Source organism: Bos javanicus, chromosome 18, assembly GCF_032452875.1.
Source record: "Bos javanicus breed banteng chromosome 18, ARS-OSU_banteng_1.0, whole genome shotgun sequence".
Taxonomy (NCBI): Eukaryota; Metazoa; Chordata; class Mammalia; order Artiodactyla; family Bovidae; genus Bos; species Bos javanicus.
The window spans coordinates 63,301,270-63,317,444 of record NC_083885.1 but is presented as its reverse complement, the minus strand read 5'-3'; the positions used below and the strand labels follow the sequence as shown (position 1 = coordinate 63,317,444).

At 44.6% G+C, this 16,175-nt stretch overlaps 1 pseudogene; it reads left to right on the top strand.

Annotated features, from left to right (window-relative positions):
• Nucleotides 1–2,109: 2,109 nt before the first annotated feature.
• On the top strand, nucleotides 2,110–14,845 carry LOC133229491 (putative killer cell immunoglobulin-like receptor like protein KIR3DP1; annotated as a pseudogene).
• The last annotated feature ends 1,330 nt before the right edge of the window (nucleotides 14,846–16,175 follow it).

Genomic DNA, 16,175 nt, shown 5'->3' with positions numbered 1-16,175 from the left:
TTTATTTTAAAATTTATTTATTTCACTGATTCTATTTTTAATCTCATCGTATACATATTTTATTGAAGTAGTTGACTTACAATGTTTCAGGCGCACAGCAAGGTGAATTTCAGTTATAGAAATATGCATACATTATTTTTCAGATTATTTTCCATTTTATGTTATTACAAGATATTGACTATAGTTCCCCATGCTATACAGTAAATCTTTGTTGCTTGTTGCATATCTTTTCTAAAAATTAAAAATCTAGCATTGTATTCATACTTCTATTTTTAAATTTATGGTATATTCCACATCAGTGTTATGCTACACTTATAGTGAAAGCATGATGCCCAAATCCCACCATGTCTAAGTTAAAGTAAATAGAAAACAATGGCAATATTAATTGAGGGAGGAAATACTGAATCGCATTATGTTACTGGTGGGCATTCCTGGTGACTCAGAGGATAAAGAATCTGCCTGCAACGCAGGAGACCTGAGTCAACCCCTCAGTTGGGAAGATCTCCCAGAGAAGGAAATGGCAACCCACCCCAGCATTCTTGCCTGGAGAACCCCTATGGACAGAGGAGCCTGGCGGGTTGCAGCCCATGGGATCACAAAGAGTCAAACACAACTGAGGGCCTAAACTATTCTCAAGGCTCTGAACTTAAAACGTATGACACTTTCCCATTCATATAGAGATAAAAGTGGCAGAACAGACAGAACCTTTTGTCTTGTCAGGGGCTTGTCCATGCAGGACAGCTTCAAGAACAAAGGATTCCAGAACTAAAAGATTTCCGCAGTGGAAGGGACATAAGTATAGCTATGGCTGATCCATGTTGATGTATGGCAGAAGCCATCACAGTTTTGTAATTGTCCTGGAGCCGATTATACAGAGTGAAGTAAGCCAGAAGGAAAAACACCAATACAGTATACTAACGCATATATATGGAATTTAGAAAGATGGTAACGATAACCCTGTATGCGAGACAGCAAAAGAGACACAGATGTATAGAACGGTCTTTTGGACTCTGTGTGAGAGGGTGAGGGTGGGACGATTTGGGAGAATGGCATTGAAACATGTATAATATCATATAAGAAATGAATCACCAGTCCAGGTTTGATGCAGGATACAGGATGCTTGGGGCTGGTGCACTGGGATGACCCAGAGGGATGGTATGGGGAGGGAGATGGGAGGGTGGCTCAGTATTGGGAACATGTGTACAGCTGTGGCGAATTCATTTTGATGTATGGCAAAACCAATACAATATTGTAAACTAATTAGCCTCTAATTAAATAAATTTAAATTTAATTAATTAATTAAGGGGAAACAAAGCTTGCAACAGGACTTCCCTGGTGGTCCACTGGTTGAGAATCTGCCTGCCTATGTGGGGGACACGGGCCCGATCCTGGGAATGGGAAGATTCCACATGCCTTGGAGCAGTTCAGCCCGTGGGCCACAAGCCCACATGCCTAGAGCGAGTGCTCCACAACAAGAGAAGCCACGGTGATGAGAGACCCTGCACACAGCAAAGAGCAGCCCCACTTCCTGCAAATAGAGAAAGCCTGTGCGCAGATTGATGACCCAGCACAGCCATTAATTAGTTAAAACACTGCAACAACCAGCCACACCTCCTCCTCTTTTAGGGTGTGTGTGTAAGTGTGAGTTCACGTGTGGATATTTAATCTGTATTGTTCTCTCTTCTCCTTGGAATTTTCTTCCCCACGGGCTAGGGTTATTTTACATTCAGTAAACACTGTTTGACCATCCCTCTCACTCCTCAAAAAGCCCACCTAACTCAGGTAAGATGATTCTTTGGGGCACAAGTTCATGATCTCATTGGTCTGCTGGCTTTCCAAATAAAGTCACTATTCCTTTCCTGAACACCTCATTACTCTGTCCCTTGACAAACATCGTGAGGTTGGACTCAGAGCACATTCATGAGACATTAGCAGAGGTGTCGTTCATTTTAGACAAAATCCGTAGACGTCGCTCTCACAATTGATATCTGTTTTTTAAAAGAAGATACGCAGATGGCCAACAGACATATGAAAAGATGCTCAGCATTGCTCATTAGTAGAGAAAGGCAAATCGACACTGCAAGGAGGTACCACCTCATAGCGATCAGAATGGCCATCATTAGACGGTTGATGAATAACATGCTGGAGAGGGTATGGAGGAGAGGGAAACCCTCTTCCACTGTTGGGGGAGTGGAAACTGGTGCAGCCACTGTAGAAAACAGTATGAAAGTTCCTCAAAATAAGTAAAGCAGAGTTTCCATATGATCCAACAATTAAAGTCCTGAGCATATATCTCGAAAAAAACCTATACCTTGAAAAGATTCATGCACCCCTATGTTCATAACAGCAAAACTTACAATAGCCAAGACATGGGAACAGCCTAACTGTCCATTGACAGATGAATGGATAAAGAAGATGTATATGCTTATACACACAGAGAATGGAATACCACTCAGACATTAAAAAAATGAAATCATGCCATTTGCAGAAGCATGGATGAACCTGGAGTTTAACATATTAAGTGAAGTAGACAGAAAGAGAAAGACAATTTTCTGTGATATCACCTATATGTGGAATCGAAAAGGAATATATCAATGCAACAGGAACAGACTCACAGACACAGAGAACAGGCTTGTGGTTTCCAAGGAGGGAAGGACTGGAGCTTGGAATTAGCAGATGAAATCTATTTATACATAGAATGGATAAAGAATGTGGTCCTACAGTATGGCACAGGGAATTCTATTCAGTATCTTGGCATAAATCATAATGGAAAAGAATATATATGTCAAGCTGAATCAATTTGCTGTACAGCAGAAATGAACTATACTTCAATAATTTATTTATTTATTTTTTTACATATCTGGAGCTCTGGCAAAAAAATAATAATAATAATAATACCTGGGCATTTGTATTTTTCAGAAAATTCCAAGATAATTCTGATGTGCATATGGATTTAATTAAAAGTGATTATAGGCTTTTCTATTAAATGCTAGATTCAGTGATATAGAATTCTATAATTTTTCTGTTGACCAATCATGATACAATGATATTAAGTAATAGTTACATAATCACAGTAGTAAAAGATGTTTGTCAGTTTTCACAATCAATAGCCAGACAAAAAATAAAAGGTGATTCCAATTGCAAGCCATAATGGGAACATGATTAACCTAACAATATAAAATAATTACATTCAATTTGGGGGGTCAAGCAAAGTGATGTGGTCAGTGGAAGTGCATACACGCACATGTTTTCATCAGCTCAGCCAGTCTGTCTTTTGGTTGGTGCATTTAATCCATTTACACTTAAGGTACCTCAACATGTGTGATCCTATTACTGTTTCCTTAATTGTTTTTGGGTTCCTTCTCTTGTTTTCTGCCTAGAGAACTTCCTTTAGCATTTGTTATAAAGCTGGTTTGGTGGTGCTGAATTCTAACTTTTGCTTGTCTGTAAGCTTTTGATTTCTTCATCAAATCTGAAGGAGAGTCTTGCTGGGTAGAATATTCTTCATTGTAGGTTTTTCCCTTCATCACTTTAAATATGTCATGCCATTCCCTTCTGGCTTGTGGAGTTTAAAAAATTTTTTTAAAATATGTGGTTTCTATATCTGCAATGAAACATTACATGGCAGTAAAAATGCACAAACTGAAATGACAAAGAACACAGATCAATTCTGTAACATGATATTAAGTAAGTAAGAGGAAATTTTAAGAAGGGTGACTGTACTGTTACTCCATTACATACACAATGATCAAGAGGAGACCAGATTTATTACTTACGAAGCATCACTAATCTTAATGACCCCCACCACCAGCAAAATGGTGTGGAATCGCTGCCCTTACTGAGGCTCTTTCCTGTCTATGAACAACAGCTGTACTGGGTGTATGTCTGCCCTTGGAGTCCTGAAACAGCTGGGCCATTTTGTCCCAGTTAGGAGTTGATTGCTGTGGACACACCCCTCACTCAAGCATTCTGGAGCTTGGAAATCTCTACTTGACATATTTTGTGTTCATCTGAGTATCTAGTAAGCAATGTGGTCCACCTTTTCAGGCAGAACACATCCCCCTCCCAAAAAAACACCACAGTCATCTTTACACACGTTATCTTTGTGTGTGGTCCTTGGATTGTAAAGGGAGGAAGAGAGAGAGACAGAGAGAGTGTTGTGTGTGCAAAGTTTACACTCACAGTCACGAAGTAATTTCAGATGAGGAAGAGTCAGAGAAAGACAAATATCACATGATATCGTTTATTTGTGACATCTAAAAAAATGAACTTATTTACAAAACAGACTCACAGAGAATGAACTTACTGTTACTGGGTGGGATAGTGTCAGGGGGAGCTTAGATTGGAAGTTTGGGACTGACATATACACACAGTTATATAAAAAATGCATGACCACAAGGACCTACTGTATAAAACAGAGGATTCTACTTAATATTCTGTAACTACCTAAGTGGGAAAAGAACTTGAAAAGCAATAGATATATGTACATGTATAACTGAGTCACTTTGTTGTACACCTGAAACTAACACAGTTAGTTTCTTAATCACACATATTACAATGTAGCATTTTTAAGTATTTTCAAAGAACCATAATTAGCAAGTCTGGTCCTCCCATAAGAATGCAGAATAAAAGTCTCTATTAATGAGCCTTTAATTGGCAACCTGCACTGAGCCTGACACACGAGGTGGGAACATGTGATTTCTTTTCTGCAAAGAGTTAAGGTTAATGAGATTTATCAAGAGCTTGGGAAAAGCATCCTGCATGGTATACACTGAATCGCCATTTCTACTTCCTAAAGGCAGCAAGATCTGTCTGAATCCTTTTATGTTTACAGTGTTCAGAGAAACAAAAAGTGATGCTCGGGTCATGAGGTGTGCTCTGTGATGCGGCTCAAGTCAGACTTCCATCCCTGGTGTGAGAAGAGGCTGGCCATTGTCCCACGTGACATGAACCAGGCTGAATGTACCAACACCGCCCCACCTTCCGCATCCTGTGACTCTGTCAGCTTTGCTCAGTTCTGCCTCCTGTCTCACAGAAGCAGAGCCATGTGCCCCACACTCCTCAGCCTCCTGAGTCTCGGTGAGTCCAGAAAGACATGGTCGGAGAGGGTTATGGTGGAAATCGGGGGGTCGTCGCATCACTGACCATGTTCCCTGCATGAGGGTGCAATGACCGTGGAGTCCATCAGGACAAGCCGTCTCTGATGTGGTTTTTCTTCTAGGGTTGTGTCAGTCTCAGGATCTGGGCAGCTGTGGGTGAGTCCTCCCCATCCCTTATTTCTCTGTTGAGCAGAGCAGTTGGGGCTGAGGCAGATGACACTGGGGGACAGGGGTGAGACCCCTGTGAGTACAGTGAGAGCCGTGTGCCCTGTGGATCCCAGGTCCTCCTATTGGCCTTGATAGTCATCTTCACTCTCCCCAGAGGTGAGCCCAACTCTGGATTCTGGACCTGAAGGCACAGTGTAAAGTTTGGGAGCTGGGAGCTAGGCCCACTGAGTGCCATTTCTATCATGAGAGGGGAGCAAGAGGCTGCACCTCACAGACCCTCCCCTACAAGGTGGCTCATGGCATCTCCAACCGGCCCTTAACAACAGGATCTGCAGGATGCCCGCTGGACCTGACCTCAGGGAAAGGTCTGGTTATCAGGCAGGGCTACCTGGACCTTGTCACACATTAGATGTAGGTTAGCTAACAAAGGAGCCACGTTCAAGCTTTATTTCCTTCTTTTCAGTTACGTGGCTTTTTCACTTGTTACCTGTGTTACTGTTAGTCGCTCAGTCGTGTCTGACTCTTTGCGACCCCACGGACTGTAGCTAACCAGGCTCCTCTGTCCATGGGATTCTCCAGGCCAGAATACTGGATGGGGTTGCCATTTGCTTCTCCAGGCAATCTCCCCTACCTGGAGACTGAACCCTGCTCTCCTGCCTTGCAGGAAGTTTCTTTACCATTTGAGTTACAACAAATCCAACAGGGAAGCCCTCTCCCTTCTTTTCCATGCATCAGTTTTATTGTGGTGTTTTCTTTTGCCTGCATTGCACAGCGTGCAGGATCTCAGTTCCATGATTAGGGATTCAACCTGGGCCCTTGGCAGAGAAAGTGCTGAGTCCTAATGACCGGACCACCCAGGAATCCCCAGTGTTTTGTGTTCTGAGAGAGTTTTCAACATTTTGTCAACCCAAGGAGTTCTTCTTGTCCTGATAAGAATCACTGCTGAGAATCATATTCTTAGAATCTCCGTGATGTCTGTCCTGGGATGACTGTGTCTCTGTCTGCCCCCAAGCCCCAGGTGTCCTTGAGTATCAGGGTGATGCACTTTAGGGTTGGTGCCTTGGAAGAATTGAAGGGGAAGCACTCCAACAAGATCAGTGGGGAGAGGGGACCATTCCTATTTTCCTCTCAAAACCTGTGCCTCCTTCTCTCCTAGGTGAATATGACAAGCCCTCTTTGTCAGCCTGGCCAAGCCCCATGGTTCCCTTAGGACAGACTGTGACTCTTCAGTGTCACTTCCATTCTCCACTTAAGAGATTCAGACTGTTCAAAACAGATGGGGCCAGTTTGCCTGAGCTCCATGGAAATCATTTCAACACCTTCACGCTTGGCCCGGTGACAAGAGAACATGCCTGGTCCTACACGTGTTCTGGATTCTCCAGGTCTCTCGCTGTGTTTTCCAGACGCAGTGACCCCCTGCAGATTGTGGTCACAGGTAGGAGGGGTCCAGCCCAGCCCAGGACAGCCGTCCATGCAGGCAATCCCCTCCTAGGTCCAGGTTCCTTACATGGTCCAAGATTTACTCAGGATTTCCAGCCAGGAATGAACCAGGAAAGAGAACCCACTCTGAGAGTTTAAAACCAGGGTGTTGAATAGATGGAGTGCTCCGGCAAAGGAAGGAGGAGCCTCCCTCGGCATTAGTTAGACAGGATGCTGCCACTGCCTGCCACCAGGGAGGATGGGGGCATGACCCTGATCCAGCACCTGCCACCCAGTAGGGAGCTGTAATCCCATATGAAGGAGCTGGAGCCTCAGGGAGGAGTCCCAGGAATGTCTCCAGATGCATGAAGTGGGGTCACAGATGGGGAAATGTTCCCTTTTTTCTCCACCTCCTTTCCAGTCTCCTGCCAGTCATCACCCACATTCTAGATGAGTGTGAACAGAGACAGAGAATGCATCGTCAGAACCACCCAGCTCCCCACCACACATATTAGGGACAGGATGAAGCTGAGAGCATGGCAACCCACTCCAGAATTCTCGCCTGGAGAATCCTATGGACAGAGGAGCCTGGCAGGCTATAGTTCATGGGGTTGCAGAGAGTTGGACAGGACTGAAGTGTCTGAGTATGCATGCATGAAGCTGAGAGCAGATCCAACAGCTAAACAGTTTACAATAAATATAAAAGAGGCTGGAGGTCTTGAGCAAAGAGAAACAGAAAAGCATGAGCCCGAGCCCGAGAATAAGGCTAAAGAAATGCAACAAAACACACAGGAAGGGTAATTGACTTTGATGGTTCATGGGGACATTTTTCACAACTTCAGATGTCAGGAGAAGCGCTGAGGTGGGGTGACTCACTGAAGCTCACAAGCTCTTTGCTCCTAGGTGTGTTCACAAAACCCTCCATCTCAGCCCACATCAGCCCCCTCATGGGTGCAGGAGAGAATGTGACTCTACGCTGTCATTCACCACTATTGGACAAATTTATCCTGCACCAAGAAAACAGCACAGGACATTTCCAGAGACGTGGAGAGATGTTCACTCGTGGGCATGCCCCAGCTGACTTCGTCATTGGCCCCATGACTTTGGCGAGTGCGGGCACCTACAGATGCTATGGCTCTCTCAGACACTCCCCCTATAAGTGGTGAGCTCCCAGTGATCCTGTGGACATCGTCATCACAGGTGAGTGTGGCCAGACCAGTCCCTTCTGCTCTCTGTGTCACAGATGGTCTGGTATCTAGTCCAGAATCAGTATCGGGAGAGAATGACAGGCATGCAAAGACACTCACAAACTCGGGAGAGGGAACAAACCAGAGAGAGAGTAGGTGTGAACATGGAAGGGGAAAGAGAACAGAGTCCCTGCCATGTGCTAAGGAGAAGACACAGCTGGAGAGAGAGTGAAGGAGCAAGAATGTGAAAGAACGACCAACGGAGGAAAATGTACCAGAGCAGGGACCCGGGCAATTCCCCACTCAGGCAGCCAACGATGTTTGGTAAGGGGTTGGTTTCCCGCTTTCATATCAGAGCTCCCTTGCTCTGTCAGCGGCACACTGTGATACCAGATGCCCTTGCAGTCTGGCCCCTGGGTGATCGAGATGGAGGTTGACAACCTGAAGTTGCTCAGCCTTGTGGTTTAACGCATCCTTCTGCACAAAGAGAGGGGAGTGGTCCCTCCAACCCTCCCACTAAGGAGTCATGTCTAGCCCCTGGGGTCGTGCAAGAGAGCACTGAACACTCCCTTAAGAATGAGGTGGTCAAAGATCCTGTGAGATTCTGGCAATTTCCACTCCATAATGTCTGCTTCTGGGTCAATACCATGTTTTCTGATGGTCCCAGCAGTAGTTAATAGGTAACGTTTTTCAAGAGCAGCCCAATCTGGTTGATTTTTTAAATCCATTTTTTAATTTATTTTTGTTGAAGTTTAGTTGATTTAAGATGTTGTTAATTCCTGTTGCATAACAGAATTATTCAGTTATTCATATACATATATTCTTTTTTTTTAAAAAAAAGGATATTACTAGTTTGCATTCCCACCAACAGTGTAAGAGGGTTCCCTTTTCTCCATACCCTCTCCAGCATTTATTGCACAAGCTACAAAGACTTTTGGATACCAGCCATTCTGACTGTATGAAATGGTTCCTCATTGTGGTTTTGATTTGCATTTCTCTGATAATGAGTGATGTTGAACATCTTTCATGTGTTTGTTAGCCATCTGTATGTCTTCTTTGGAGAAATGTCTGTTTAGTTCTTTGGCCCATTTTTTGATTGGGTCGTTTATTTTTCTGGAATTGAGCTGCAGGAGCTGCTTGTCTGTTTTTGAGATTAATTCTTTGTCAGTTGCTGCATTTGCTATTATTTTCTCCCATTCTGAAGGCTGTCTTTTCACCTTGCTTATGGTTTCCTTCGTTGTGCAGAAGCTTTAATTTTAATTAGGTCCCATTTGTTTATTTTTGCTTTTATTTCCAATATTCTGGAAGGTGGGTCATAGAGGATCCTGCTGTGATTTATGCCAAAGAGTGTTTTACCTATATTCTCCTCTAGGAGTTTTATAGTTTCTGGTCTTACATTTAGATCTTTAATTCATTTTGAGTTTATTTTTGTGTATGGTGTTAGAAAGTGTTCTAGTTTCATTCTTTTACAAGTGGTTGACCAGTTTTCCCAGCACCACTTGTTAAAGAGATTGTCTTTCTCCATTGTGTATTCTTGCCTCCCTTGTCAAAGATAAGGTGTGCATAGGTGTGTGGATTTATCTCTGGGCTTTCTATTTTGTTCCACTGAGCTATATTTCTGTCTTTGTGTCAGTACCATACTGTCTTGATGACTGTGGCTTTGTAGTAGATCCTGAAGTCACGCAGGGTGATTCCTCCAGTTCTATTCTTCTTTCTCATGATTGTCTTGGCTATTCGAGGTTTTTTATATTTCCATACAAATTGTGAAATTATTTGTTCTAGCTCTGTGAAAAATACCCTTGATAGCTCGATAGGAATTGCATTGAATCTATAGATTGCTTTGGGTAGTATACACATTTTCACTATATTGATTCTTCCAATCCATGACCACGGTATATTTCTCCATCTATTTGTGTCCTCTTTGATTTCTTTCACCAGTGTTTTATAGTTTTCTATATATAGGCCTTTTGTTTCTTTAGTTAGATATATTCCTAAGTATTTTGTTCTTTTCATTGCAATGGTGAATGGAATTGTTTTCTTAACTTCTCTTTCTATTTTCTCATTATTAGTGTATAGGAATGCAAGGGATTTCTGTGTGTTGATTTTATATCCTGCAACTTTACTATATTCCTTGATTGGCTCTAGTCATTTTCTGGTGGAGTCTTTAGGGTTTTCATGTAGAGAATCATGTCATCTGCAAACAGTGAGAGTTTTACTTCTTCTTTTCCAATTTGGATTCTTTTATTTCTCTTTCTGCTCTGATTGCTGTGGCGAAAACTTCCAAAACTATGTTGAATAGTAGTGGTGAAAGTGGGCACCCTTGTCTTGTTCCTGACTTTAGTGAGAAGAGTGTGGAGATTCCTTTAAAAACTGGAAATAGAACTGCCTTATGACCCAGCAATCCCACTGCTGGGCATACACACCGAGGAAACCAGAATTGAAAGAGATACATGTGCCCCAGTGTTCATCACAGCACTATTTATAATAGCCAGGACATGGAAGCAATCTAGATGTCCATCAGCAGATGAATAGATAAGAAAGCTGTGGTACATATACACAGTGGAGTATTACTCAGCCATTAAAAAGAATATATTTGAATGAGTTTTAATGAGGTGGATGAAACTGGAGCCTATTATACAGAGTGAAGTAGGCCAGAAAGAAACACACCAATACAGTATACTAACACACATCTATGGAATTTAGAAAGATGGTAACGATAACTCTGTATGTGAGACAGCAAAAGAGACACAGATGTATAGACAGTCTTTTGGACTCTATGGGAGAGGGTGAGGGTGGGATGATTTGGAGAATGGCATTGAAACATGTATAATATCATATAAGAAACGAATCACCAGTCCAGGTTCAATGCATGATACAGGATGCTCATGATACATGATATAGGATACAGGGCTGGTGCACTGGGATGACCAGAAGGATGGTATGGGGAGGGAGGTGGGAAGGGGGCTCAGGATGGGGAACACGTGTACACCCACTGCGGATTCATGTTGATGTATGGCAAAACCAATACAATATTGTAAAGTAATTAGCCTCCAATTAAAATAAGTGAATTTATATTAAAAAATTTTTTTAAATCTCAGTTCTGGAAACATCATAAAAAAAGGATATTAAATGACACTCCATTTTAAAAATTATTTATTTTTTTAAAAAAGGATTTTAAATGACACCCATATTTAAAGTTATGTTTGAATTTTTCCCTGTGCTGAGTATCTGTTACTGTGGGTCTTTCTCTCCTGCCAGTGGGCGCCCTTCTCATTGCAGTGCTCCTCTTGTTGCACACTTCCGGCTTTAGTCCTATACTTAGGACTAGAGTTACTTTGTGCTCTAAGATCAAGGTCTCCTCCTTCCAGGTCTGTCCAAGAAACCCTCTCTCTCAGCCCAGGGGGGCCCCATGGTGAGGTCAGGAGAGAATGTGACCTTGGTCTGCAGCTCCAAAAGCGCCTTTGACCAGTTTCATCTGCTCAGGAAGGGGGAGAACTTTGGGTGCCTACTTGCTGGAGGGCAGAGCCCTCATGGAGCACTCCAGGCAGAGTTCCCTCTGGGTCCTGGGACCCCAGCCCACAGTGGTGTCTACAGGTGCTACGGCTCCTTAACTCACTCTCCCTACTCGTGGTCGGACTCCAGCGACCCAGTGTTCCTGTCTGTCACAGGTGAGGAACTTCTTCCTGGCCCATGCTTTCTTGTTGCTGTTCCAGCTTGCTGTCGCTAAGCTGTGTCCAATTCTTAGTGACCCCCTGGACTGCAGCACAACAGAGTCCTCTGTCCTTCACTATCTCCACTTCATGTATCACAGCCTTGTCCTGGTGAAGGGGCTTGCATAACTCAATGAAGCTATCAGCCATGTCTTGCATGGCCACCAAGACTGACGGGTCATAGTGAAGAATTTGGACAACATGTAGTCCCCTAGAGGAGGAAATGGCAACCCACTCCAATATTCTTGTCTCCAGAACCCCAAGAAGATTCCCATGTTTCATAATGCACTAAATCACATTGCGTTGGCCAAGAAGTCCATTTGGGTTTTTCCATAACATCTTACTCTATCACTGAGCTCTATCTCTAGGGCTCTGTGCTGGTGTCAGGGGAACGTTAGGGCTTTTGGAGAAATGGAGGCAATGAGAACCAGAGAGGAAGGGAGATGGTAGATGGGATCTCAACCCTCTTCCACCTCCAGTATGGATGCTCCACATCGGAATCCTGTCTATCCAGGCAATAAAGAAAAAGGTCAGGGTAGACCCAGGAGAAGGAGAGGCTGGGCTGATTTGGGAAGATCAGAGATTGCATTGGCTCCTTGCTCTTAATCTTTTCCCAGAAGCAGCTCTGACATACAGGTGATTTCCCAATTAAGGAGCATAGACATTCATTCCTGGAGCAGAGAGAATGTCTCTAGCTTACAGCTGTCTTTCACCATCGGGCATATCCTTCCCACATCCTTCTGCCATCACATCTCCAGGATGGGGGGTCTACTCAACGCATTCACAGGGAGGAGCCAGAGGTCTCCCCTCATCCCATCAGTGCTCTGAGGGATGACAGAGTCAAGGACAGCCAGGAGGTCAACCTTCAGAAAGAATAGTCTTCATCCAGTCAGTATGAGGAAGGTTACTTGTTCACCCCTGTCTTTTTTCTCCTAGGATCCACTACAAGTACTTGCCCATCAGCCATGGATCCACATACCACAGAAGGTAAGCAAGACGGTCTCCTATCTCAGCAAATTTCTGAGAAGACAGAGGGTTCCTGTGTGAGTGTTGGCTCTGCCACCTCCCAGCTCTGTGACTTTGGGCTCCTCAACATCCCTGTTAAGTTAGCATTTGAGACCATGGTCTGCAGGAGACCCACAGGGGGCATTGAGCTCATGCTCTGTGACTGGGAATTTCTAACCTGGACAAAGTGAGTCAGAGTGACTTGATCCCATGCTTAAGGGAGATACTTACCTTCCCTCCACCAGGATTTTGGAGATGGATGTGGGGGGACAAGGGGAGAATTTTAGGGAGCACCTTAAATATGTGTTATTTCTCCATTAGTGTTTTATGAACTAAACATTCCACAGTTCAGATATATAAGTGTTGTGTCTTCTTGAGGATTCCATTCCAGGTCTATGTGGATGGAGGGGAAATGTATTGTGCATTAACGTGGTCTCCATTCATGAAAAAATGCCATGCCTTGTCATACGGGGCAGCAGACAATAACTGCTTTGATGCCCAGGAGACCTTGATTCAGACCTCAGCTGGTCTTGCACAGTCTCTTTACTTTATCCACTGCTAGCATCTCTCCTGGATGCTTTGGTACCTCCTGGGAAGTGGAGACCATAACTGATCAGGTTGACAGATGCTGACAGTTTGACACAAGGATACAATAAATCCAGTGTGTAGGGGCACAGCCTACTCAACAAATAACCAGATTTTCTTCCATTTGCTTGTTGGTAGAAGCAACACTTCCTCTAGAACACTCCAGCACGTGGTACATTGTCCTTGGGCTTGTCATAGCCTTCACCTCTACCAGCATCATCCTCGCTGCTCTTGTCTGTCACTGGTTTTCTACCCAAAATCGTAAGTCTGAAGGTGGCGAGCTCAGCATCATCTGACCCAAAGGGAGGTGGGTTCACAGCAGAGAATGGCATTTTCATTTCCTGTAGGTTAAAAACTGATTTCCGGTGTTGAGATCCCTGATGGAACATCTTCCAGAGACCCATGGAACCCTGTTCTTTTTATGAAAATGTGTGTTGACTTATTCTTGGCTGCATCAGGTCTTGGCTGCAGCATGGGGGATCCTCACTGTGGTGCTGTGGTGCAGTTCAAGGCTCCAGAGCTCGTGGGCTTTTGGGGCTTAGTTGCTTCAAGGCAGGTGGGATCATAGTTCTTCCACCAGGGATAGAGCCTGCGCCCCCTGCACTGGACGAGGGGGACTTAATCCCTGGGCTATGAGGGACATTCTGAGCCCTGTTCTTCCCTTCAACCACAGCCATATGTTCTTATTCCCTACAAGATCTAGGGAATCTGCTGTTACACAAAAAAGGATGGTCCATAACAGAAGATGTAGGATGGGTCCATGGGTTTGCACAGGTTCATGAGACAGTCCGTGAATGGCTAGGCTTGTATATGACTGTTTGTGTGTTTGTGTGTGTGTGTGTGCGTGTGTGTGTGTGTGTGTGTGTGTGTGTGTGTGTAGTAGTAGTAGACAGTCTCTACACCTGGGGTATACCCCTGCCTTTTTCTGGCTTTGATATCCCCATCAAAGATATGGAGGTCTGGAATAATTGCCTCCACCTCAAAGAGCCTTGGTTCTCTTCCATTCGCAGATGTTGCCGTCATGGAAGGAGAGCCCAATGAAGACCAAACAGTGAACAGCGAGGTGAGTCCTCCAAGGCCAAACCCTTGCCATAGCCTGAGCCCTTCCAATGCCCAATGCCCCAGCCTCTGAAGATCACATCTCAGTCCATCATTCACACCTCCTTCCTCTCAGGATCCTGCAGCAGAAGACGTGATATACACCCACTTGAACCATGGGACCCTCTCCGAGAGACTGTTCACTCCTGCTCCCCTGAGCCCCATGCACCCCTTCACCGAGCCCATTATCTATGAAGAATTAAATGCAAACCAAGACCATGCTGAGCCCTGACCTGGCCCCAGGCTGTGAGCACATGGAATGTTACAAATCGAGGACTTAGATCTCTTTTTTAAGGGGTTCCTCCATGGACACTTCTTCTCCTCCTCCAAAGCAGCCCAGCAACTCTGAGGTAACAGTGCAGTACAAGAATTATAGGATCATCTTCAAAAATCCCACAAACTCTTAGTAATCTGGCTATTTTAGGACTACATTTTATCTATCTCAGCATTTGGGGAGAAGGTATAATCAATCATATATCTGGGTAGGTTACTATGATCATCCTACTTTTTCTAAAATTCCAATAAAGCATAAAAAATTTGCCAGTTGATTCTTCAAATTATTCAGTTAAAAAAAAAAAAACAGGAGGAGGAGCTAAGATGGCAGAGGAATAGGACGGGGAGAATACTTTCTCCCCCACAAATTCATCAAAAGAACATTTAAATGCTGAGTAAATTCCACAAAACAACTTCTGAATGCCAGCAGAGGACATCAGGCACCCAGAAAAGGAACCCATTGTCTTCGAAAGGAGGTAGGAAAAAATATAAAAGACAAAAAAAGAGATAAAAGAGGGAGGGATGGAGCTCTGTCCCGGGAAGGGAGTCTTAAAAAGAGAGAAGTTACCAAACACCAGGAAACATTCTCACTGCCGAGTCTGTGCCGAGCCTTGGAAGCACAGAGGGCAACATAACAGGGAGGAAAAATAAATGAACAATTAAAACCCACAGATTACAAGCCCTACGGTAACTCCCCGAGCGGCTAAGCAGTGCAGATGCCTGCATTCGCCATTAGCAAGCAGGGGCTGGGAAGGGAGGCGCGGCGCAGGCTGCATCGCTTAGAGTAAGATCTGCCCTGAATACCCTGAGCTCTACCTTAGCGAAATAATTTGGGCTAGCAAACCAGACTGTGGGATATCTACCACGCGAAAAGCCAGCCCTAACCTAGGACTCTGCCAGGCCCGTACATGGAACAAAGGACTGTACAGAGATAGGCGGCTGCAGACCGTCCCTCTCTGGTGACAGGCAGCCAGAGCCGGAAGGGGGCAATCGCAACCCCAGAGAGACATTATCTACAAAACTGTAAGCAGGCTTCTTTGCTAACTAAAACTTCTTGGGGTTCTGGACAGTCAACATCCGCCTGAGACAGTGCGCTGGTTGTACACCCAGATAACCGAGCGGTGTGGAGGTGATAAGTTGCAGCAACCACGCTCACCAAACACCTCATCACCTGAGCTGCTCGGACCTGGGAAGGGCACAAAACGCAGGCCCAACCGAGTCTGTGCCTCTGAGGACTACCCGAGTGCCTGAACCTGAGCAGCTTAGACCTGGGAGATGCAAGCAGCCCAGGGCTGGTCACGGATGGTTCCCAGCGGAGCAACCTAGAGCCTGAGCAGTGTGGGCAGGGAGGCTACACGCACCGTGAGTGGGGGCAGGCCCAGTGTGGCTGAGGCACTGCGACCACACGCCAGTCTTATTTATTTGCAGCATCCCTTCCTCCCCACAGCACGACTGAACAAGTGAGCCTTAAAAAAAAAAAAAAAAAAAAGGTGTCCACCACCGCCCCCTTTGTATTAGGGCAGAAATCAGACACTGAAGAGACCAGCAAACAGAAGAAGCTATAACAGGGGGAACCGCCTTGGAAGCGACAGGCAATAGATTAAAACCCCGTGGTTAGTACCGACTACATA